At 40.6% G+C, this 27,102-nt stretch overlaps 1 pseudogene; it reads left to right on the top strand.

The window, feature by feature from the left end:
* The first annotated feature begins 8,849 nt into the window (after positions 1-8,849).
* LOC102407362 overlaps positions 8,850-27,102 on the top strand; it is a 35,333-nt pseudogene continuing 17,080 nt past the window's right edge.

Below are 27,102 nucleotides of genomic sequence, written 5' to 3' on the forward strand. Positions count from 1 at the left end.
GAATGGCCAAAGTCCAGACCATTGACAAAACCAAATATTGGCAAGGATGTGGAGCAACAGGAACTCTCAATCATTGTTGGTGGGAAGGCAAAACGGTACAGCCACTTTGGAAGACAGTTGACAGATTTCTTAGAAAACTAAACACATGTTTACCATATGATTCAGCAATCACATTCCTTGGTATACCAATGAGTTGAAAACTTATGTTTACATAAAAACCTGCACATGAATTTTTTTTATTATTTTATTTTTTAACTTTACAATATTGTATTTGTTTTGCCATATATCAACATGAATCTGCCACAGGTATACACGTGTTCCCCATCCTGAACCCTCCTCCCTCCTCCCTCCCCGTACCATCCCTCTGGGTCGTCCCAGTGCACCAGCCCCAAGCTTCCTGTGTCCTTCATTGAACCTGGACTGGCAACTCGTTTCATATATGGTATTATACATGTTTCAATGCCATTCTCCCAAATCATCCCACCCGCTCCCTCTCCCTCTCCCACAGAGTCCAAAAGACTGTTCTATACATCAGTGTCTCTTTTGCTGTCTCGTATACAGGGTTATTGTTACCATCTTTCTAAATTCCATATATATGCGTTAGTATACTGTATTGGTGTTTTTCTTTCTGGTTTACTTCACTCTGTATAATAGGCTCCAGTTTCATCCACCTCATTAGAACTGATTCAAATGTATTCTTTTTAATGGCTGAGTAATACTCCATTGTGTATATGTACCACAGCTTTCTTATCCATTCATCTGCTGATGGACATCTAGGTTGCTTCCATGTCCTGGCTATTATAAATAGTGCTGCAATGAACACTGGGGTACACGTGTCTCTTTCAATTCATGAATGTTTATAGTTGTTTTATTTATAATTACCATAAAATAAATTCTATTAATTAAAAAGAAAGATGTGCATCCACAATTATAGCTGAAATCAGGTTTGTATTGCTGTATGACAATGAAGATCTTAATGCTAATCATTTGGACAGCAGCAGGAATGTTACTTAATGTGAGATGTCACTCAACGGGGAGCTGCAAGAATGGGATTCTAATGCAAGGCCTTGTACTGATGCAACGAGGACACTTTGTCTCCCTGTAATCAATTACTCATCAGAAAAGTGAATTAGACTAACTGATCTCAGAAATCCCTTCAGTATTTAAATTATCTTTGACTCTTTCATTCTATGAAAAGCAACGAGCTTCATCAGAAGGCAAGTGGAGCAGAGCAGGCACTTTGTTGTTCAGTTGCTAAGTTGTGTCTCACTCTGTGACTCTGTGAACTTCAGTCACACACTCATTTCTCAAAAAATAAAAACAGCTGCCCTAAAACAAGTGATTGAACTTATTTCATTCGATATGAGCTGGCTTGTCTTTTAGAGCATAGGGCTGTGTGAGGTAGGTAACAAATTACTAGTTCTTTTTGTAGGAAATAAAGGTTACATTGAGTCTTGTTGTACAGTTGCTAAGTTGTGTCCTACTCTTTCTGATGCCGTGGACTGCAGCGTGCCAGGCTTTCCTGTCCTCCATCTCCAGGAGTTTGCTCAAACTCAGGTCCATTGAGTCAGTGATGCCATCCAATCATCCAATGACTTGCTCGAGTATGAAGGTTACAAAATTAAACTTGTATGACCCTGATTTTAATGAACTGGTGCAGTAATCATTAACTCACTTGATATATCTGGAAAGTCATTGACTAGGATGAGTCACAGAATACTGAATCATGGTACATATGCAGTATGTGTGGTGACCCTGGTGAACTGAGTGTTTGCTTACAAGGAGGCACGCCTGACTCAGGAGATGTGAATTCCAGGCTTATCTCTACAACCTGCAGGTGCTGTTTTATCTTTGGAAAAGGTAATTGAGAGAATCATAAGAGATAAAATGGTGTAAATTCTCTGTTACATGAACTGATGTAAACCTGAGGAATAAAGTATTTTGTAATCAGGTCTTGACAAACACTTATTGTTTTCTTACTAAAAGAGTTTAGGAATAACTTCACTAATCAGTTTTGAACAAATATCATATGTTGTAGAACTCCTATTTGTGAAGCATTGTCATTAGTGTTCTGGAGAAGGTAATGGCGACCCACTCCAGTACTCTTGCCTGGAAAATCCCATGGACAGAGGAGCCTGGTAGGCTGCAGTCCATGGGGTCGCTGAGTCGGACACGACTGAGTGACTTCACTTTCACTTTTCACTTTCATGCACTGGACAAGGAATGGCAACCCACTCCAGTGTTCTTGCTTGGAGAATCCCAGGGATGGGGGAGCCTGGTGGGCTGCCGCCTATGGGGTCGGGCAGAGTTGGATACGACTGAAGCGACTTAGCAGCAGCAGCAGCAGTCATTAGTGTTCTAGTTCTAGTTAACCTTTACAGTGATATTTAGATCTTCATGACCACTAACTGTCATCTCCTGTTCGGGTCTACATGTACTGGTACTGTGGGTCTGTTTAATGAAGTCTCTGCCTCCCATTCCCCACCAAATCCATACCTGTTGTTCTGTGTACAATCTCCCTTCCCTGCTCTTGATGACAGATTGAAATTATAATGGAGTAATCAGAGTTCAGATATACAAAAATGGAGTCAGGCAGCCATTGAGAATCTGGTCTCGGACGTGTCTTTACACCACTGAGAACCTGACAGTTCTTTAACCTGTCCTAGATCCAAGGACAGGTCTAGCCCTATTCAGAGCAACACTTGGCAGCTGCACTCCTGTAGTCTCAAGGTCTCCCCTTTCAACTGTGCAGCCATTTTGGACCCCAGTTTATCCATACTTAATTGGAACCCTTACTTGCCAGATCCAATTATACTTGTAAAAACACTCACATAATTTTGACTTCCCTGGTGGCTCAGATGGTAAAGCGTCTGCTTACAATGTGGGAGACCCGGGTTCGATCCCTGGGTCAGGAAGATCCCCTGGAGAAGAAAATGGCAATCCACTCCAGTACTATTGCCTGGAAAATCCCATGGACAGAGGGTAGGCTACAGTCCATGGGGTCTCCAAGAGTCAGACATGACTAAGCGACTTCACTTCACTTCATGTAATTTTGAAGGTTTTGCCCTTATAAGCCTCAACCATTTTGTAGTCCAGTGGGGCACCATTCAACTGCTTCTTGAGTCTGTCTCATTCCACAGTCTTACCAAACCCCCAATAAACATCATTTTATTTCAGTCAGGTCTTTTCTAAAATTTTGGTTAACACTGTGCATACTCCATTTTATTTTTTTCTTATTCTGATAAAAACAGACTTCAAAAGTCAACAGAAGCAGTTGTATCTCGAGGCAACTGGGAGGCTTGAGCCATAATTTCTCAAGCCTTCCCCACTAAATTCTTAGAGATTGGTTCTTCCCTCAGTTGCCTGAGTAAGTTTTACCTCTTTGGTGAGGGACAGGGGAGAATCCCTATTTTTGATTTATTCTCTTGAGAATTTGTGACTCTTTGCCCTTGGAGTTCAGGGACATCTGTTTATTGTGAAGCCTGTTATTTTGTGAAAAATCAGGTGTATATTCAGAGTAACATTTGGGAAGTTTGATTTTGTTTTTCTGAAATTATTCTTGAGGCAGCTGTGGTATATATGAGAGAGCATCACAGTGGGCATCAGAAGATCTCAGTTTAAATCCTAGTCTTATTAATTATTAGGTTGGTGCAAAAGTAACTTTTTCACCTGATACTGGAATAAATTCTTAAATGTGGGGAATCAAACCTGGGTCTCCTGCATTGCAGGCAGTTTCTTTACATCTGAGCCACCAGGGAAGCCCCTGTTATGTTATACATCATTTTAATGCACATTTCTCTCTTTGTGTTTTTTGCCAATGACTTATCACTTGTGTTTATTTTATTTTTATTTTAGACTAGGGAAATGATGTTAGAGAAAAAGCAAATTCGAATGATTTTCTCATTTGAGTTCAAAATAGGTAGCAAAGTAGCAGAGATGACTTGTAACATCAACAACGCATTTGGCCTAGGAACTGCTAATGAACATAGAGTGCAGTCGTGGTTTGAGAAGTTTTGCAAAGGAGCCAAGAGCCTTAAAGATGAAGAGCACAGTGGCCAGCCATCAGAAGTTGACAATGACCAACTGAGAGGATGATCAAAGCTGATCCTCTTAAAACTACACGAGAGGTTGCTGAAGAACCCAACATTGACCATACTACGGTCATTTGGCATTTGAAGCAAATTGGAAAGGTGAAAAAGCTCTATAATTGGGTGCCTCATGAGCTGACTGAAAAAAAAAATGTTGTTTTGAAGTGTCATCTTCTCTTATTCTGTTCTGTTCCATTCTATTTGTATTCACTCAGTCATGACCAACTCTTTGCAACCCCATGGACTTTATGTATCCCACCAGACTCACATGTCCATGGAATTCTCTAGGCAAGAATACTGGAGTGAGTTGCCATTTCCTTTTCTAGGGGTTCTTCCTGACCCAGGGATCGAACCTGGCTCTCCTGCACTGCAGGTGAATTCTTTACCATTTTAGCCATCAGAACTACACAACAGCAGTGAAACATTCCTTGATCAGATTGTGACATGCAATGAGAAGTGGATTTTATATGGGAATTGGCAATGACCAGCTCAGTGGCTGGACCATGTAGAAGCTCCGAAACACTTCCTAAAGCCAAACTTACACCAAAAAAAGATCATGGTGACTGTTTGGTGGTCTGCTGATCAACTACAGCTTTCTGAATCCCAGAAAAACCGTTACATCTGAGAAGTATGCTAAGCAAATCAATGCAATGCACTCAAAACTGCAACTCCCTCGGCCAGCACTGGTCGACAGAAAGGGCCCAGTTCTCAACGACAATGCCTGACCACATGTTGCACAACGAACACTTCAAAAGTTAAACAAATTGGGCTGTGAAGTTTTACCTCATCCGCCATATTCATCTGACCTGTTGCCAACTGACTTCTGCTTCTTCAAGTGTTTGGACAGCTTTTTTCAAGGAAAATGCTTCCACAGCCAGCAGGATGCAGAAAATGCTTTCCAAGAGTTTGATGAACCTCAAAGCATGGATTTTTATGCTACAGGAATAAACAAACTTATTTCTCATTGGCAAAAAATATGTTGATCATAATGTTTTCTAAATAAAGATGTATTTGAGGTTAGTTATAAGGATTTAAAATTCATGGTCCAAATCCACAATTCTGTTTGCACCAACTCCTTGGAAGGAAAGTTATGACCAACCTAGATAGCATATTAAAAAGCAGAGACATTACTTTGCCAACAAAGGTCCGTCTAGTCAAGGCTATAGTTTTTCCAGTAGTCATGTATGGATGTGAGAGTTGGACTGTGAAGAAACCTGAGCGCCAAAGAATTGATGCTTTTGAACTGTGGTGTTGGAGAAGACTCTTGAGAGTCCCTTGGACTGCAAGGAGATCCAACCAGTCCATTTTAAAGATCAGTCCTGGGATTTCTTTGGAAGGAATGAAGCTAAAGCTGAAACTCCAGTACTTTGGCCACCTCATGCGAAGAGTTGACTCATTGGAAAAGACTCTGATGCTGGGAGGGATTGGGGGCAGGAGGAGAAGAGGACGACAGAGGATGAGATGGCTGGATGGCATCACTGACTCAATGGACTTGGGTTTGGGTGAACTCTGGGAGTTGGTGATGGACAGGGAGGCCTGGCGTGCTGCAATTCATGGGTTCGCAGAGTCAGACATGACTGAGCGACTGAACTGAACTGAACTGAATATGACCTTTATTGCACTTGCTGTTTCTAATCACCCAGAATCTTCCTTTCCCACATTGAAAATTATAAAATTACCATCTCTACCTCCCAATGTTTAATTTTTGGTGGAGTAGACTTGAGATTTCAAGGTAAAAGTCATGTACATTTATTTATATAATTACTTGATATATCTTTGGTCTTTCGAGATGTTTGAATTATATTAGTATTAATGACAAATTCCAAGAATGGCGATCTGGTTGCAATCCAAGAGGTATTTGTTTGGGGTTTGTTATGACTTCAGCCCAGGAGACACAGATCCAAGAAGCATTTAAATTGTCTTCTACCTGACTACAACATGGGGAAATTTATAAACGCAAAAAACTGCAAAGGTACATAAATTTATTGTGAAGAATTAGAATTGTTTGTATACTTATGGCTGATGCATGTTGATGTATGGCAGTAACCAACACAATATTGAAAAGCAGTTATCTTTCAATTAAGAATAAATTTAAAAAAGAATTAGAATTGTAGATGACAAGATGTAAGGATACTTGTCAGCAAGAATTTTTTTTGGGGGGGGGGTTCAAAATGGTTGCCTAGTTGTGAAGGGGGTGGGGAACTTTGAAAATACAAAATTGTAGCAAGCACCTGGTAGCAGATGCTGTTTTGAAATGGTTGGTGGAGTCCTTGAGTTTGACACAGTTGGCAATTCAAGTTCTCAGTAATGCAGAAACTTATCTAAACACAACCCTAATGCCTGAACCACAGTTACTGCATTTTGATTTTTAAATGATCTTAAATATGGCATCATTACCTGTTTTATGTATGCTGCTAAGTCACTTCATTCGTGTCCGACTCTGTGCGACCCCATAGACAGCAGCCCATCAGGCTCCCCCATCCCTGGGATTCTCCAGGCAAGAACACTGGAGTGGGTTGTCATTTCCTCCTCCAATGCATGAAAGTGAAAAGTGAAAGTGAAGCCGCTCAGTCGTGTCTGACTCTTAGCGTCCCCATGGACTGCAGCCCACCAGGCTCCTCCGTCCATGGGATTTTCCAGGCAAGAGTACTGGAGTGGGGTGCCATTGCCTTCTCCATAGGCAAATGAAATATCAGTAAGTACATTAAAATATTTTAAAATCTTTCAAATTCAAGGACAGAGTATTCCAGTGTTGGATATAGTATTACAAGATAAACATTAAAAAATAAAATTAAAAAGGCAGAAGAAGAGACATTACTTTGCCAACAAAGGTCCATCTAGTCCAAGCTATGGTTTTTCCAGTAGTCATGTATGGATGTGAGAGTTAGACTATAAAGAAAGCTGAGTGCAAAAGAATTGATGCTTTTGAACTGTGGTACTGGAGAAGACTCTTGAGAGTTCCTTGGACTACAAGGAGATCAACCCAGTCAATCCTAAAGGAAATCAGTCCTGAATATTCATTGGAAGGACTGATGCTGAAGCTGAAACTCCAGTACTTTGGCCACTTGATGGAGTCAAGTGAAGAATTGACTCATTGGAGAAGACCCTGATGCTGGGAAAGACTGAAGGCAGGAGGAGAAGGGGAGGACAGAGGATGAGATGGTTGGGTGGCATCACTGACTTGATGGACTTGAGTGTGAGCAAGGTCCAGGAGCTGGTGATGGACAGGGAAGCCTGGAGTGCTGCAGTCCGTGGGGTTGCAGAGTCAGACATGACTGTGCGACTGAATGAACTGAACTGAAGATAAACTGATTGTCCTCAGTGTGAGATATCTCCAACTGGTCATTGATTTGCATCCACAGTTAGGAGCCTGCCGGGAGCCACCACGGGAGATCCCACCCATGACAAGGTCATGTGGAAGAGCCATGACAAGCAAGGCGGATCATTGCTCGAGGGATCCCCTGAATCTGCTCGAGCATCTACCCTAAAACCAGAATCTGTCTGTCTTACTATTTTGTGCCTTTCACCAACTCTTCTGACATTAACAGGGGGCTATCCCCGACCACCTTTCCCTGGAAAAAGTCAACTTAGGGCTTTAGTTAATAAGTCTCCTGGGCATGAAAGGAATATTTCTATTTTAATCCCTCTGCTGGCATTCTAGCTTGCCTGACAGGTTTATCCATTCTCTTTTAATTAACACACATGATTTTTCACACCTCCCCAACCTTGAAAGGCATGGGAAGCCAAAACATTCTAAAAGTCCTAATGAGCATAGAGTCCTTTAAGGGATTAAAAATTATTAGAATAGATAGTACTGGTAAAGGGCTTCATTATTGGGCCAATGCTTGCTGCCAAGTTCCCATATCCCTTATCCATTGTGCACTTGGGATTGCATTGGTTAACATAGTTGGAATGTAAGAAAAACAAGTAGCAGCCTTGGAATTAACCACATCAGACCTTTGAGCTAATTGGTTCTTTCTTTGTTGTGACCCACTGCACCTTTGTTCCGTGAGAATGTAACTCTGTTTAGCACTTTCTGAGGCTGACATAGATTAGAAATATAAAGAAAAAACACTTCAAGGAAAAATAAGTTTTCTGGTTGAGCAGCCTTTATCAAAAAAGGGTCATAAAATGTCCACAGGCCTCCAAGGCCAGAAGATAGTGTACACAACATTGTTTATGGGAAAGGTATGCAGAAAAAATCCTGGTTTTGATAAAGACAAAACAGATGTAATGTTTGGGCTGACTCTGTATGATTTTGCATCTTGCATTTCTCTCTATGTACAAGTTAAGGTATAAAAGTTCCTTTTGAAAATAAAGTTATGGGCCTCGCTCACCAAAGCTTGGTATCCCCGTGTCGTTCTTTTTTTTCCTTTTCCCTCCTTTTCTCTCTCTGTTCTTCTTTCAGGATGACTCCTTGGAACACAGGAGCTTTATTGGCTTTCTGTGTTAATCAAGGAAGATCAAGCTCTGCTCTTTGCTTTGCTATCCTTTCGCCTAGACCATCATCCTGAGGGTACCCCTGGATCCTGCTGGGGCTAGACCCCGGCAGGAGCCATTTGTTTGTTTGTTTGTTTTTAAATTAGCCATACCTGGACCCAATCCCAGGGCATCCCAAGTGGTGCTAGTGGTAAAGAACTGCTCTGCCCATGCAGGAGACATAAGAGACATGGATTTGATCCCTGGGTTGGGAAGATCCCCTGGAGGAGGGCCTGGCAACCCACTCCAGTATTCTTTCCTGGAGAATTCCCTGAACAGAGGAGCCTGATGGGTTACAGTCCATAAGTCACAAAAAGTCAGATATGAGTGAACCGACTTGGCATGCACACAAGGGCCCAATCCCAGTACAGCTAAACCAGCTAGACTGGAATTTCCAGAGTGATCATAGGACATAGAGAAAACAAGATTAAAGCACAATTTATTTTTATCATTGGGGCAAAGTCTACTCAGAATAGAGTGCAAAGTGGATGTAACTGGTCTTTTTATATCAGAGAGGCCCAAGTTGAATTAGCAGGGACTGTTATAAAAGCTTTAGATTTCAGGCTCACAGTTGTCTGAGTAAGAAGAGAAGGCGTCAATGGATCTGGCTGTGGTCCTCGTGCTGTGTCTCTCCTGTCTGCTTCTCCTCTCACTCTGGAAACAGAGCTCTGGGAAAGGGAAGCTCCCGCCAGGCCCCACTCCTCTCCCAATTCTTGGAAATATCTTTCAGTTAGATGTTAAGAATATCAGCAAATCTTTAACCAGTGTAAGTAGATTTTATGTTTCTCCAGGGTCTTGCAAATGGTAAGTAAGTTAAGCCTAATTATGACGCTAATACATATATTTCTATGGGCACACTGTCAAAATATGTAAATGTGAAGCAAATTACTTCCTGTAAATTTTGACACTTTTCTTGCCTAAATAGAGGAAAAAGGAATGTGTTTTGCGAGTAGAGAAACACTTAGCTCTTTGTATGGTAAAATGAAAATAATAAAGTATTAAAAGCTGGGAGTATTGCCTCCCTCCTTTGTTTCACAGCCATTTGCTATGATTTGGGGCTGATTTTTGGTGTTTTGTGATTCAAGATTTTCTTCCAGAAGTCATATACTACGTAAGCCGTGTGTTTTGTTCAGAGTCAGGAAAATATAACTTTTTTGCAAAAGGGGATTGTGCCTGATGTAGAGGAATTGACTTGGGATCAAGACAAGCATGAGTGATTGAAAGAAAGAAGTCATCACTCAGGATTCTGCAGGAAGCTGCCGTCTGTACCCTGTGAATGCTGCAGGGTGTCAGATGCTGTTCTTCCATGAGATGCAGTCTCTCCAAGCACTGCCTCTACGATGTTTCCTCTCTTTCTGTATTAGTCATACCAGTGGATCTCAAACGAGGCTGGGAATTTATTTTTTGAAATGATAAATTTCTAGTATTCATCATAGGGCTATACAATCAGAATTCTAAGTGCTGCTGTGTGAGTGATTCTGAAACAGTCAGCTGGCTGATGGTTTAAAGCTGGGCCTTGAGGACTGCTACATTCTTCTCATGGATCAGAGGGTGATTATGAAGATCTTCAAACTGGAATTCTTTATATATTAGCCTTGGGATGCTGGAAATACACCAGAATTCCTCTACTTTAGTTTCCTTATTTATAGTGGGGCAAATAAATATGCTGAAAGTGCTGATTTGAGGATTAATTATAATCTGTGTACCAGTTATTTGGACCGTTATCCAGGATCTCAGGTCATCCATAAGTGGAAACTGTAACAATCACCATCATACTTATGAATTGAATTGAGAAATATTTTAAGCTATGTGGCAGAATAAAAACATAATAGTAGGATGATAACACATTCTGTATCAGGCACAATATATATCAAGTATTGACTTCTTTTGCTATTACATGCATTTCCATTCCCAGCTCTCAAAAGTCTATGGCCCTGTGTTCACTGTGTATTTTGGAATGAAGCCCACAGTAGTTTTGCATGGATATGAAGCAGTGAAGGAAGCTCTGATTGATTTGGGAGAGGAGTTTTCTAGAAGAGGCAGTTTCCCAGTGATTGAAAGAAATGTTAAGGGACATGGTAGGTGTGTATTTGTACATGTTCAGCTTTGATAATGGGTAGGGGTGGTCAGGGTGAAAAACAGGAATTTCAGAGCCCCCCAGCAGAGCTTGTTCGTCTCAGTCTCCCAAGTGTCAGTTCACGCCTCCTTCCCTAGGACCTCCCTCCTATTCTGTTTCTCCTCCCATCAGGAATCGTATTCAGCAACGGGAAAACGTGGAAGGAGACCCGGCGCTTCTCCCTCATGACGCTGCGGAATTTCGGGATGGGCAAGAGGAGCATCGAGGACCGTGTTCAAGAGGAAGCATGCTGCATGGTGGAGGAGCTGCGAAAAACCAATGGTGGGTGATTCTGTGCTCTGTAACTCTGACCTTAGCAGTCTTCTCTCTCTCTCCGGTGATGCTCTTGGCAACATTTCCAGGCAGCCACATCTTTCCTATGGGTGGTGGTTGTCAGTCTTTAGATGAAGGGGAGGAGGGTGTGAAGCACAGACAGCCAGGGGAGCTTTTGTGTATCTGTGATTGTCATGTGTGTCATAAGATTGTCCCATGATGGTACACACCATGTAGGTATAAATGTGTTTTAATAATACTCTATCCTGCACTTTGTGTTCAATTTAGAAATCACAGAGGATAGTTTTGAGTCTTTTCCTGAAAAAGAGAACAATGTCTTTCCTGTAGCATTAAAGTGGGTTTTCTATTCCAGAGCTTTTTACCAGGAAATACTTGTTAATTGGACAGGGTGAGAAGGACACTTATGGGGGTGTCACACTTATGATGAAAATGACACTCATGAAACAGTGACATTTATGTTCATTTAATTGAACAATTTTTATACATACAGCCTCACAGAAGTGTCTGAGAGTCACTTCAGGGCCCAAGGCTACAATTCTGGCAAATAGTAATGACATTTAGGGATTTTAATAGTTTCAGTTCAGTTCAGTTCAGTCGCTCAGTCGTGTCCGACTCTTTGCGACCCCATGAATCGCAGCACGCCAGGCCTTCCTGTCCATCACCAATTCGCGGAGTTCACCCAGACTCACGTCCATCGAGTCAGTGATGCCATCCAGCCATCTCATCCTCTGTCGTCCCCTTCTCCTCTTGCCCTCAATCCCTCCCAGCATCAGAGTCTTTTCCAATGAGTCAACTCTTCACATGAGGTGGCCAAAGTACTGGAGTTTCAGCTTTAGCATCATTCCTTCCAAAAAAATCCCAGGGCTGATCTCCTTCAGAATGGACTGGTTGGATCTCCTTGAAGTCCAAGGGACTCTCAAGAGTCTTCTCCAACACCACAGTTCAAAAGCATCAATTCTTTGGCGCTCAGCCTTCTTCACAGTCCAACTCTTACATCCATACATGACCACAGGAAAAACCATAGCCTTGACTAGACGAACCTTTGTTGGCAAAGTAATGTCTCTGCTTTTTAATATGCTATCTAGTTTGGTCATAACTTTCCTTCCAAGGAGTAGGCGTCTTTTAATTTCATGGCTGCAGTCACCATCTGCAGTGATTTTGGAGCCCAGAAAAATAAAGTCTGACACTGTTTCCACTGTTTCCCCATCTATTTCCCATGACGTGATGGGACCAGATGCCATGCTCTTCATTTTCTGAATGTTGAGCTTTAAGCCAACTTTTTCACTCTCCACTTTCACTTTCATCAAGAGGCTTTTTAGTTCCTCTTCACTTTCTGCCATAAGGGTGGTGTCATCTGCATATCTGAGGTTATTGATATCTCTCCCGGCAATCTTGATTCCAGCTTGTGTTTCTTCCAGTCCAGCGTTTCTCATGATGTACTCTGCATATAAGTTAAATAAGCAAGGTGACAATATACAGCCTTGACATACTCCTTTTCCTATTTGGAACTAGTCTGTTGTTCCATGTCCAGTTCTAACTGTTGCTTCCTGACCTGCATACAGATTTCTCAAGAGGCAGGTCAGGTGGTCTGGTATTCCCATCTCTTTCAGAATTTTCCACAGTTTATTGTGATCCACACAGTCAAAGGCTTTGGCATAGTCAATAAAGCAGAAATAGATGTTTTTCTGGAACTCTCTTGCTTTTTCCATGATCGTTTAGGTATGTCTTAAAGCAGTTCTCAATTATGACTTCATTAAAATGTAGCATTAAAAAAAATAACTTTACTGTGTATTTGCCTTTACCGTGTATTTGAGCTTTCTCCATTGTAATTTTCCCATTTCTAGTTGTGGCTTTTTCTTTTCTCTTAGAGAAGTCTCTTTACTATTTCCTGTAAAGCTGATTTGGTGGTGCTGAAGTCTTTTAGCTTTTGCTTGTCTGTAAAATTTGATTGAGAATCTGATTGAGAAACTTGTGAGTACAGCATTCTTGTTTGTCTATTTTTTCTTTCAATCACTTAAAAAAAATTTTTTTAAGTATGTCATGCCACTTTCTTCTGGCCTGCAGAATTTCTGTTGAAAAGTCAGCTGATTGTGTAATGGGAGTTTCCTTACGTTTAACTTGTTAATTTTCCCTTGCAGCTTTTAATCTCTCTTTAATTGTTTGACATTTTAATTACAATGCATCTTGATTTATTGCTTTTTGGATAAACCTGTTCAGGACTCTGTGTTTCCTGGACTTGTTTGTCTGTTACTGATCCCAGGTTAGGGAAGTTTTTACCTATTTTGTCTTCAGATGTGTTCTCTGACCCTTTATCTTTCTCTTCTCCTGGAACCTCTATAATGTGAGTGTATGATTGCTGGTGTCAGAGTCTCCTAAACAGCCCTCATTTCTTTTCATTATTTTTTCTCTTCCTTGTCAGTGATTTCTGCTACTGTCTTTCACCTCAGTGATCCATTCCTCCATTTCATTTAGTCTGTTCTTGATTCCTTCTAGTGTATTTTTCATGTCAGTTATTATATTCTTCATCTCTGGTTGGTTGTTCGTTATATTTTTCAATTCTTTCTTAAAAACTACTAACTTCTTGCATAGTGTATCCATTCTTCTCCAAAGTTCTTTGATCATCTTTTTTTTTTTTTTTTTTTTCCATTTGAGTCATGTGGCATGTGGGATCTTAGTTCCCTGACCAGGGATGAAACCTATACCTTCTACAGTGGAAACACAGTTTCTTAACCACTGGATCACCAGAGAATCCCTGATCATCTTATTGATCATTACCCTGAACTCTTTCTTGAGTAGATTATATATCTCCACTTCACTTTGAAACATGTTCTTCTGTTACCCCATTTTTTCTCCCTAACTTGCTATTTTTATTTCTGTATATCTGGTAGGTTGGTTATAATTCCTGACCTTGGAGAAATAATGTTTTTTAGGAGACGGCCAATGTATCCCAACAACACACTGCCCACTCATCATTAGAGCTGTATTGATCAGGATTTCCCCCATGTGGACTGTGTTTGTCTTTCTGTTGTGGGCTGACTACTGTAGGCAGCCTGGTAGTCTTGGTTGACCTCGGTCAGATTGGCTGATTGTTCCTGCCTTGTACAGAGGTTGCCAGTTGCTGCTTGGTCGTGCTGTCCCAAGAAGTGGCTGATTGTGGAACCCTGGGGCATTCCAGAGGTAGTGCTGGTTCACTAGTGGGTGAGTCAGGGTTCACGAGATCCAAGGATTGGTGCCTGACCACTGGAAGGTAAAGCCAGGTGCTGGATCACATGCTGGCCCAGGGGAGCAGAGCCAGATCCTGGAATCTGCCTAAGGGGCCCAAGGATCCCAGAGTTGGTATGGGACCGCTGGTTGGTGAGACTGGCTCCTGACACAGCAGGTTGTGGGTTCTGGGATATTCAGAAGCTTGTGTTGGCCTGCTGGTTGTTGAGGCTGGGGCAACAGGAAAGGTGCTGGCCTTTTAGAATTGGGTGGGTTGGGTCCACAATCTGCAGTGCTCTGGGGCTGGTGTCTGTCCACCAGTGGGTGAGGCTGGTGCTGAGCCTAGGCAGGTCTGAAGTCCAGCAGGTTGGCGCTGGCCTGATGATAACTGAGCTGGTCCACGACTGTAGGCCTGTGGTAGTCCTGTGACTGGTGTCCACTCATGTTGCAAAAGGCTGGTCACAAGGCTAGGGCAGGCCTACTGGTTGGCAGAGCCAGGGCCTAGGTGGTGCTATTGTATGTATGTGCAGTCAGTTGTGTCCAACTCTTTGCAACCCCATAGACTGTAGCCCGCCAGGCTCCTCCATCCATGGAATTTTCTAGGCAAGAATACTGAAGTGGGTTGCCATTTCCTTCTGCAGGGAATCTTCCTGACCCAAGGATCAAACCTGTGTCTCTTGCATCACCTGCATTGGTGGGTTCTTTACCAGCTAAGCCACCATTTACCTACTGGTATGTGGACTGGGTCTGCATGCTGTTGGGCTGTCATTGTCCTGGGGTTCTTATCCACATGCTAATGGTGAGGCTTGTCTGACGAGAGCAGGCTTGCTGGTGGGTAGGCTGGGGATTCTGGCACTGGTGCCTGACCAGTGGTGTTTGAGCTGAGTCCTTTGCTTTCTGATTGTAGGGCCCTGGAATTCCTGGGTCTAGTGCCTGTGCAGTGCTGTTTGGAGCTGAGTCCTGGTCCTCTGGTGGACAGGGCTGTGTACAGGGGTGGTTGTGAGGTCAGAGAATCTTAAGGCAGCCTCTCTGCTGGTGGGTAGGGCTATGTCTCCCTTCAGTTAGCTGCTTGGCCTTGGGCAGGTCCTGGTGCCTACAGGCTCTTGGGAGGTAGGAGGGGGCTGGTCATGATACTAAGCCAGAGGGAAGATTCCAAAATGGCACTTGCCAGCACCAGTGTCCAGGGGGCAGAGCAAGCTCCCCAAAATGGCTCCTGCCAGTATTTATGGCCCCAGGGTGAGCCCCAGGTGCCTCCAACCTCTCTGGGAGGCTCTTCGAGATCAGCAGGTGGGTCTGACCCAGGCTTTTTTCAAATGAATGCTTCTATGCTGGGTACAAAGCCTGTGAAATTTTGTATGTCCTCTTCATGAGTGGAGTTTCTATTTCCTCAGCCCCCTGGGACAGCTGAAAGTAAGCCCCGCTGGCCTTCAAAGCCAAACATTCTGGGGATTCATCTTCCTGTTGCAAGACCATCAGGCTAGGGAGCCCAGTGTGGGGCTCAGAAAACTCACTTCTTGAGGCAGTCTCTGCAATTGTAATTTTTCTTGCCTTTGTGCTTTGCTTATGTGGGGGTGTGGTACTTCACTGCTCCTTCTCATCTCCTTGTGGTTTCTTCTTTATATCTTTATTTGTTGAAGATCTTTTCTGGTGGCTTCTGGTTTTTTTTCATCAATGAAACCAGAAAAAACCTTTCTTCTGTATATTGTTATAGTTTGGGGATGCCCATGAGAGGAGATGAGCTCAGGATCTTCCTGCTCTGCCATCTTTGTCAGTCTCCTCCCACATTACTTTATCTGTAATTGTTGATGGACCTTTAGAATGTTTCAGGGGAGTGCAGCCATCTCTTTGAGATCCTGATTCAGCTATTTTGCATGAAAACTCAAAAGTGGGATTGCTGGGTAATATGGTAAATTTCTTTTTATTGTTTGAGAAATGGCCATACTGCTTTTCATAGTAAATCATCTGACATTCTATCAAGTATACATAAGGGTTCAATTTCTCAACTCCCTCATCAACACTTGTTATTTTCTTCTTCTCTCTCTCCTTCCCTCCCTCTTTCCTCCCTTTCTTTCTTTCTTTTCTGATAATGACCATACTAACAGGTGTGAGGTGCTACCTCTTGCTTTTGATTTTCATTTTCTAATGCGTAGTTTAAATTCAGACAGTTCTGGGTTTTTTTCTTTTTTGTAATGCAAATTCCTGATGTTGGCTGTGATTGCCAAGGCATCTGCTTCCAAACAGCATCCGTTTCAAAGGTGGTTATCTGCAATAAACACAAGCTAGCCAGGAGACTAAAGAGCTCTTCCCACTGAGCCTCCTTTGTTCTTGGATGCTTTCAATTACAAGCATTTTGGCTACTTGTTTTTTCTCTTTCAGTGCTTTGTATTTCCACTTTCTATGTTCTAAATTCACCCATAATGAGCCCTTGAAACACTGTGCCCTGAACTTTACCGCAGTGAGAGCAGAACTCCGGGCCACTGTGTGAGTTGTCACTCTCTGTCACTCTCCACTCACAACCTCACAGTGTGTTCCCAGGTGTGTTGGCAATATTCAGGTCTTGTTGGTGATAAAGTTCTATGTTTCAAAGTTTCCTGATGACTTTTGCTGAAGGACTTCTTGCAGTCATAAAAAGCACCACAAGGTCTAGTTCTTCTATAGCTTTGGTTATTGATAGGCTGAGACCAGCACAAAACATGATGATTAACTTAATACTTTCATGTGATTTTCTGTTGCTTCTCAGTGTTCTGTTGTTTTAACTTTATGAACCCTTTTTAGCATTTCTTCTAAGACATGTCTTTGTTGTTGTTGTTATTTAGTTGCTAAGTCATGTCCAGCTCTTTTGAGACCCCATGGACTGTAGCCCACCAGGCTCCTCTGTCCATGGGATTTCCCAGGCAAGAATACTGGAGTGGGTCGCCATTTCCTTCTCCAGGGGATCTTCCCAACCCAGGGATTGAACATGCATCTCATGCATTGGCAGGCGGGTTCTTTACCCCTGAGACACCAGGGAAATCCTAAGTCATGTCTAGTGTGGATTAACTCCCTCAGCTTTTGTTTATTTGAGAAAGTGATTATTTGTCTTTTATTTTTGAAAAATTGTCTTGTCAGATAGGGTATTCTTGGTTGATAGCTTTTTTCTTTCCGCATTTTGAGTATATCATCCCATTGTTTTCTGGCCTGCAATGTTTTTGCTTAGAAATGAGTTGTTAGTATTATGATGGTTCTACTGGATCTGACATATCACTTGTCCTGCTGCTGTCAAAATTCTCTCCTTGTCTCTGATTTTGACAGTTTGAGTATAATGTATCTCACTGTGAGTTTCTTTTGTTCATCCTAGTTAGAGTGTACTGGCCTTCTAGAATCTGTGTCAGTTTTTCACTCAGATGTAGGAAGTTTTTGCCATTATTTCTTCAAATAAGCTTTCTCTCTCTCTTTTCCCATAATGTGTATATAGATCCCCTTGTTGATGTCCTGTAAGTCCCTTGTATTTTCTTCACTCTTTAAATTTTTTTTTTCCTTTTGTTCTTCTGAGTAATAGCAAATGACCCACCTTTGAGCAAAAATTTTATGTGACTTATTGTATTCTTCAACTTGACAGATTTCAGCTGTTTTTAAGAAATGTATTCTGTTTCTTGATATTCTCATTTGTTCATGCATCATTTCCTTGAGTTTGTGGAACATTATGTCACTTTTTTTTTTGGCTTCACTGTGAGGCATGTGAGATCTTAGCTCCCAGACCAGGGATCGAACCAGTGACTTTGCATTGGAAGTACACCATCTTAACTACTGGACCACTAGGAAAGTCCCTGCATCACTTTCTGATAAAAACTTTGTTTAGATAAGTGATATTACTCCATTCCTTTAGGATCAGTTTCTGGGATTTATTTTGTACATTGTTTGAGCCATTTTTCCTGCTTCTTTGTGTGTTTCATGACTTTATGTTTAGATTCATTAACTTGAAAAAATAGCTACTTCTTCCAGATTTTATGGACCAGCTTTATATAGAGCAAAAGCACTTAGCAAGCATCTTGGCTGGAGATTCTGGGGCCCTCCGAAACCTGTTTCTTTTGGTGGCCGCAATTACTGTGGGCTTGTGTGTAGAATTTCATGACTAGGAAAGCTTGCCAAGCTCATTCTCAGGAGCTAGTCCTCTCTTGCTGTCTTTGTTATCTGTTTGCACACTGAAAGTTCTGTAGTTCAACAGAAGCGAGCTCTTCCACCTTCCCCTTTTCAGTGGCATCCAAAATCTGTAGGCTCCCCTTCAATGCCCTGAATCAGGTTAGACAGTTACCAGTCCTTTGAGTTGCCTTCCAAAAAAACCAGGGCACTGGATGAAACTCCACTCCTCTCCCCCCATTAGAGGATGAGCCTCAAGTTGTGCACCTCAAGTCAGGCCATGCTGGTCACAGCAAATCACTTCTCTCACCCTCTATTCTCAGTGATTCCAGACATCCAGACTATGCCAGTTCTGTCAGCACTCCAAGCGAGGCAGGACAGAAGCCACTTCCTCAAGCAGCCCACTGCAGCATTGAATGCATGCCTCATCCATTTCTTTCCTGGGTTAATCACAACCTGGGGCATTCTTTTCGAAGAAGGCAATGGCACCCCACTCCAGGCCTCTTGCCTGGAGAATCCCGTGGACGGAGGAGCCTGGTAGGCTACAGTCCATGGGGTCGCTAAGAGTCAGACACGACTGAGCGACTTCACTTTCACTTTTCACTTTCATGCATTGGAGAAGGAAATGGTAGCCCACTCCAGTGTTCTTGCCTGGAGAATCCCAGGGACGGCGGAGCCTGGTGGGCTGCCGTCTCTGGGGTCGCACAGAGTCGGACACGACTGACGCGACTTAGCAGCAGCAGCAGCAGCAGCAGGGGCATTCTTTTGCCTCAGCATTGAGGTTTTGCGGGGGAGGTGTTGATGCAGGCGAAGTGATATTGCACTTCTTATCAGTTTTATTGTATCTGTTTTCAGCTTCGTAGTGGCCTATGGTATTGTGACTTCTTAAAAGTTTCTGAAAGTCTCATAAAGAAATTTTAATCCACATATCATTGCTAAACAGGTGTTTCTGTGGGGGAAGGAAGGCTGGGACTTCCTCTTACACCATCATTCTGATGTTACTCCTTACTGTATTTTGATTCAAGTAATCTTTAATCACATCTATATATGTGAATATTGTATCTCTCTTTCTATCGTGATTTTTTTTTTAAAGTTGATTTATCTCAGCCTCAACAAATTCAAATCAGTCGTCCTTTTTAGCTCCCGTGGAACTGTTTTGTACCTGCTTCTTTACTAGTCTACCCTAGTGCCATCCACCAGCTTTACTCACACACACACACAAACACAATTTTAACTTGGTTTTTCTTTTTTTTTTTTTTGTAAATAATGTACATACTGTCAATTTTTTATTAAAGGAAATATGCTTTGATGTGCTAGCATAACTGCTCTAGCTTCTTGTGTACCATAGTTCTATGTGGCTTCAGGTTTAGTACCTGTGAACAGGTGTACAAGACATTTATTACACTTTTTACCAAAGGGAGTTACCATTGTAGTACTTTTGTGTAAAATTTGTCTTCCTTCTTGCCCCAACTTTTTTTTTTGTAAATAAATAAAGCTTGGTTCTTAAGGAAAAAAAAAAAAATAAAGTTGATTTATTTATTTGACTGCTTCAGGCCTTAGCTGTGGCACGTGGAATCTTCACTGTGTCATGTGAAATCTTTCGCTGAAGCACAAGGGCTGCCCCAGGGCCTATGGGATCTTAGCTCCCCAACTAGGGATCGAACCTGTATTCCTTGCATTACAAAGCAGATTCTTAACCACTGGACCACAAGGGAAGTCCCAGAATTTTCTTTGATTATTTGATTGCACCAATTTTATTTTATAGATCTCCTACCAAAAAAGAAAACTTTTCTTCTAGTGTAATTTCTTCATTGGAAATATAATAAACTTGATATAAGTGATGAAAAATTTAAATTTATCAAAGTTTAATATTCTGTTGATGGGTAAACAGAAGACTAACCCAGAGGTCCACATAATGCAGCCTTGCTTAAATTAATTAATTTTTATGGTTTTTGTAAATGAAGGTCATTTAATTCTTAAGCAAAGAAATTTTTTTAACATTGAAATGACACATAAACTCCATTTACCAATTAACCTTTTCTGGTTTCACTTACCTGGAATTTATGTTTGATATAAAAATTATATTTTATATTTACTTTGGACAAAAAAATCCAGTTCATAATAATTGTTCACTCATATTAGTTTTTCTTCTCATACAGCATGGATTCTTCCTGCTTTTATACATTTATTTTTTCACATACACGAAGTCTACAATCTCTCTCTCTTTAGCTTCCTCATTGCTGATTCTACACATGACTCTTTCAACTATTCATTATATAAAAAACATTTCAAGGTCCCTAACTGTTGTCATTTTCCTATGTCAGTGTTTATGATACTGATAATGTTAGTAATTAAATGATACAAAAAATGGTCTCTTCAGTGTTTTCATCATTCACCCTTCAAATTAAGATCCCTTAGGTGAAAAAGATATAAGAAAAGGCAGTCAATATGAATTGAATTTATTTTAAATTTTTTGGCTGTGCCATATGGTGTGTGAGATCTTAGTTCCCTGACAAAGGATCCCACCTGCACCCCCTGAAGTGGAAGTGTGGAGTCTTAACCACTGGATGGCCAGGGAAGTCCCTGGATTGATTTAAAAAAAAAATTATTTAAACACCATTTGCAGCAACATGGATGGACTTAGAGATTATCATACTAAATGAAGTAAGTCAGAATGACAAAGACAAATATCATATGATATCAGTTGTGTGTGGAATCTGAAATGTGACACAAATGAGTATATCTGTGAAAAACACAGACTCACAGACATAAAGAATAGACTTGTAGTTTCCAGCAGTGAGAGAGGGAAGGATTGGAAGTTTGGATTAGCAGAGGTAAACTATTATAAATGTAATGGATAAACAACAGGGTACTACTGTCTTCAACAGGGAACTATATTAAACAACCTATGATAAACCATAATGGAAAAAAATTTGAAAAACTATATATATATGTATGTATAACTGAAACACTTTGCTGTACAGTAGAAATTAACAATGTAAATAAGCTATACATCAATACAATTTAAAGATAAATAAATAGATAAACCTTCTTTAAATAGGTTAACATGGTCTTTTAGATTAAGGTAAAAGTTATGTGTCAATTTTTGCATTTTGAATATTTTGCTGTTAAGGGAAACAACAAATATTGATTTAAAGTTTCTAACAGTCTACCTGTTGTTTCAAAGATAAAAGTGTTTCATGTGTATGTTTTAATGGTGTTTAAATGTTTGTTATTCTTCAGGGTTGCCCTGTGACCCCACTTTCATCCTGGGCTGTGCTCCCTGCAATGTGATCTGCTCCATTATTTTCCAGAACCGTTTTGATTATAAAGATCAAACTTTCCTAAATCTAATGAAAACAATAAATGAAAATATCAAGATTTTGGGCTCTCCGTGGATTCAGGTGAGGCCAAGGGCCTTTCTTCTGGAGGAATCACTTATTCTCTTTTTTCTATGAGGTCCAGATCTCTATACACCAAGCTGTGAGGTGAAAGTGTGAAGAGCACAGCCCTGCCCAGAGCTTAGCATCATGGAGTGCTCATCTGGAGCTGCTGGCTGAGCCCTTTAATGTTAGACAGGAAAATACATGCCCACAATTCAGTCCTGTTGACACTGTTCAGTGGTTTTTATACCAATTTTCAAAGCCCAGTTTCCATAAACTACTTTGGTAACATCCCCAAAGCATGCCCACACCAATAGAAGGACTTCCAGGCCCTTCTGTAAAGGCTTCCATTACTCACAAGTCTTATCATTCAGTCTCCACCTAGTTACTACTTCACCACCTTAGTTGGCAGAAATACCTGCATTTAGGAAGGAGAATATCTCCTTTGAGTGAAAGAGTGCTGCCAGGGAACACTGACTAGGTTAGGACTGTTTGATGCTTAAGTTGTCATCCTAACTGACATAGTAATTGCTTTGTGGATGACAAAAAATGGGATTTTTTTTTTTTTGGTGTAGGAACCACAAACCAACATCACAGGTGTACCCTATACTGAGCTGACATGTTCTGCCTTCTGCCTAAAAGACGGTGGTGTGACCTTACAGAGGTCACTTAAGTGCTCTGGTGCTCAGTTACTTTAGCCATAAAATGTTGAGTTTCATGGTGTCTTTAGGACACTTTCTGGAGAAGGAAATGGCAACCCACTCCAGTCCTCTTGCCTGGAAAATCCCATGGACAGAGGAGCCTGGTTGGCTACAGTCCATGGGGTCGTAAAGAGTCAGACATGACTGAGCGACTTCACTTGCACTTTCTTCACTTAGGACCCTTTCAGTCCTATTAATAAAATACTTATTTTATGTTTGAGTCTATGAGACAGAGGCAGAAACATCAGGGACCGGCTCTGTGCTCTGTATCAGGATGTGCAAACTCTCTTAACCTCTGTTGTCATCTACAAAATGTGAGTCATTGTCCTTTGTGCAGACCCTTATTTCATGGTTGTAGAGAAGAACTGATGTAAAAAACAGGGAGAATTGATATAAAGATGTTTTCATACTGGAAACATGATATGTACATATAGGAAATGATTATTATTTTTGATCCCTGACCAGAATTTTCTCCTTGAAATACTTCTATCAGCATAGAAAATTATGTATTTGTATAATAAAAATACTCCTCAACATTTAGAGACCATATTTATTTTAATATTTATACTACAGTTTCCAACCAGGACTTGGCATGTGAGTTTTAACTATTTATTTAATAAACTGTAGTTTTCTCTTCTAGGTCCTCAATATTTTCCCTGTGCTCCTTGATTTTTTTCCCATGGAGTTATAGTTATAAAAAACTTTCTACAAATACTGCTTATGTAAGAAATTATGTTTTGGAGAAATCAAGGGAACACCAAGCATCCCTGGATATTAACAATCCTCGAGACTTTATTGATTGCTTCCTGATCAAGATGGAGCAGGTAATAGGTTAAAGACAGCTCAATTATTTGATTACTTGTGCATTTTATAGATCATTGAATCTTCTGTATTTACCAAGGATGTTTCAGTGGTCTGGCAAGCAATGCTGACAAGCATTTTAAGTACTTGTGTGCATGAATCTATGCTAACCATTAAGAAGATGTAATATTTAGTCATTAAATAAGTGAAATACCTTGATTTTGCTCTTTGGGTGCTAATAATCTACCCAAGGAAAAACAGAATGATGTCATAGGTGAATTGGAAACTGATAACAATGAGTTAAAAGTAACAAAATATCATAGTATAATATGATGATGAACATGATCATAGCACACACAGTGTAGAGGGAATAAAGAATGACTAGGTCTAACTGGGCTTCCTGCTTGGCTGGTAGTTGCAAATAGATCAACATATTTGCATCGAAGGACAAGGGAGGGAATATGAGATATATGAATGAAGTATGTATGCTGCTGTTTACATAGGCATGTGATGGCAAAGAGTAGGTGTGTGGACAGAAGAAGCCTTAACTGAGTGTAAAGTAAATGGATTAGCAAAGATACGGAGTTATATTATATGATGTGAGCATGAACCCTGCACTCCATGTTGGAAAGACCATTTTCCCACATGAATTATCTTGGCAACCTTGTCAGAAATCAACTGACTCATAATTTGAGCATTTTTGCAACCTGGCATCTGTTTCAGTAAGCTAAATGTCAGTTTTTACATCAGTGGCACATCATCTGGACATCTTAATTACTAGTTTTGTAATTAGTTTTGAAGTTGAGTAGTGTGAGACCTCTAATTTTTTGTCATTTTATAAGATTGTTTTTGTTTTTCTGTGCCACTTAAATTTAGGAAAAACTTGTCAATTTATGCAAAGAAATCAGTGGTGATTTTTATAGAGATTGTGTGAAATCTGTCGATTTATGGAGTAATGTTATTTAAAAAATTAAGGTGAAATTCACATCAATTCAGTTCAGTCGCTTAGGCATGTATGATTCTTTGTGTCCCCATGGACTGTAGCATGCCAGGCAGCCCTGTCCATCACCTACTCCCAGAGCCTACTCAAATTCATGTCCACTGAGTTGGTGATGCCATTCAACCATCTCATCCTCTGTCGTCCCCTTCTCCTCCTGCCTTCAATTTTTCCCAGCATCAGGCTCTTTTCCAATGAGTCATTTCTTCGAATCAGGTGGCCCAAGTATTGGAGCTTCAGCTTCAGCATCAGTCCTTCCAATGAATATTCAGGACTGATTTCCTTTAGGATTGACTGGTTGGATCTCCTTGCAGTCCAAGGGACTCTCAAGAGTCTTCTCCAACACCACAGTTCAAAAGCATCAATTCTTTAGCATTCAGGTTTCTTTATGGTCCAACTCTCACATCTATACATGACTCCTGGAAAAACCATAGCTTTGACTAGATGGACCTTTGCTGGCAAAGGAATGTCTCTGCTTTTTAGTATGGTGTCTAGGTTGGTCATAGCTTTTGTTCCAAGGAGCAAGCATCTTTTAATTTCATGGCTGCAGTCACCATCTGCAGTGATTTTGGAACCCAAGAAAATAAAGTTTCTCACTGTTTCCATTGTTTCCCTATCTAATTTCCAAGAAGTGATGGGACCGGATGCCATCATCTTTGTTTTTTGAGTGTTGAGTTTTAAGCCAACTTTTTCACTCTTCTCTTTCACTTTCATCATGAGGCTCTTTAGTTCCTCTACATTTTCTGCCATAAGGGTGGTGTCATCTGTGTATCTGAGGTATTGGTATTTTTCTGGCAGTCTTGATTGCAGCTTGTGCTTCATCCAGTCTGGCATTACATGTGATGTACTCTGCATATAAGTTAAATAAGCAGGGTGACAATATACAGCCTTGACGTACTCCTTTCCCAATTTGGAACCAGTCTGTTGTTCCATGTCTGGTTCTAACTGTTGCTTCTTGACCTGTATACAGATTTCTCAGGAGGCAGGTCAGGTGGTCTGGTATTCTTATTTCTTTCAAAATTTTCCACAGTTTTCTGTGATCCACACAGTCAAAGGATTTAGTGTAATCAATAAAGCAGAAGTAGATGTTTTTCTGGAACACTCTTGCTTTTCTGTGATCCAGCGGATTTTGGCAATTTGTTCTCTAGTTCCTCTGCCTTTTCTAAATCCACTTGAACATCTGGAAGATCTTGCTTCAGGTACTGTTGAAGCCTAGCTTGGAGAATTTTGAACATTACTTTGGTAGTGTTTAAGATGAGTGCAAATGTGTGGTAGTTTGAACATTCTTTGGCATTGCCTTTCTTTGGGATTGGAATGAAAACTGACCTTTTCTAGTCCTATGGCCACTGCTGAGTTTCTCAAATTTGCTGGCGTATTGAGTGCAGCACTGTAAAAGCATCATCTTCTAAAACATGAAATAGATCAGCTGGAATTCCACCACCTCCACTAGCTTTGTTCGTAGTGATGCTCTCTGAGGCTTGCCTCACTTTGGACTCCATGATGTCTGGCTCGAGGTGAGTGATCACACCATCATGGTTGTCTGGGTCATTAAGATCTTTTCTGTATAGTTCTTGCCACCCTTTCTTAATATCTTCTGCATGCCATACAATTAATAGTGTACATTTTGGTTGTATTTAGTGCATTCACAATGTTGTGTGATCACTAGTTCTTGTTTCCAAACTTTCTCATCACTGTACAGAAGCATATGATGTCTATTAAATGATTGCTGTCCATTCTCTCCACCCCATCATGTGTCAACTTAATCTGCTTTATGTCTCTATGATTTGCCTTTTATGGATTCATTGTATAAAAGGACTCATAGCATCAACCCTTTTGTTTCTGGCTTCTTTCACCCTCTATAATGTTTTGGAGTATTTTCTAAGTTGTGATATGTATGAGCACTTTGCTTTTTTCATTTATGGATGAATAATATTCAATTGTATGTGTGTACTATAATTTTTTATGCATCCACGTAATGGTCAACATTTGTGTTGTTTTTCTTTGGGTGTTCTGAAAGATACTGCTACTAATATTTGTGTACAAATTTCTTCATGGGCACATTTTCCTTTTTGTTTGATATTTTCCTTGGAGTGGAATTGAGAAGACATATGATATTAATAATTTTATGTCTAACATTTGAGGAATAGTCAGACTTTCCAACAGTGACTGCAGCATTTATATTCCCGCCAGCAATGTATAGAGTTCCTGTTTTCACACATAATTGCCAATACTTACTTTCTAATTTTTAACACTATTAAACCTTGCTTAGGTAATGTGAAATTGCATCTGATTGTGACTATATTTTGTGTTTCCTTAATGAACAATGACATTGAATGTATTTCCTTGTTTGGAGAAATATCATCTAAGTCCTTCACCTTTTTAAAACTGGGTTCCTTGTCATTGTTGTTGAGCTGTTTTTCCAACATACTGGTTGTCATTTCACATCTTTCATTATGCTTATGATACATAAACATTTTAATTTTATTGAAATATGATACATATTAGATACATATGTACACACGTATGTATATTTGTTACTTTGGTGTCAAATTTAAGGATCAGTTGCCATTTCTGAGTTTCTAAAGCTATACTACAATGTTTTCTTCTAAGTGTTTTATAGATTTAACTCCTGTAAAATATTTTTCTGTTTTTTTTTAGAATTTATTTTTAATTGGAGGATAATTGCTTTACAATATTGTGCTAGTTTCTGCCATACATAATGGCAGAAAACATAAATCAGCCATAAAAATACATATGTCTCTGCCCTCTTGAACTTCCTTCCCACCTCCCACCTCCAACCCCATCCCACCCCTCCAGGTTGTCAGAGAGCGCTGGCCAGTGTGTTAATTTGATACATGTACATATTATAGAGTGATTACCACACTAAGTGAAGTTGCTCAGTTGTGTCTGACTCTTTGTGACCTGT

The sequence above is a fragment of the Bubalus bubalis genome, chromosome 23, assembly GCF_019923935.1.
Source record: "Bubalus bubalis isolate 160015118507 breed Murrah chromosome 23, NDDB_SH_1, whole genome shotgun sequence".
Classification (NCBI taxonomy): domain Eukaryota; kingdom Metazoa; phylum Chordata; class Mammalia; order Artiodactyla; family Bovidae; genus Bubalus; species Bubalus bubalis.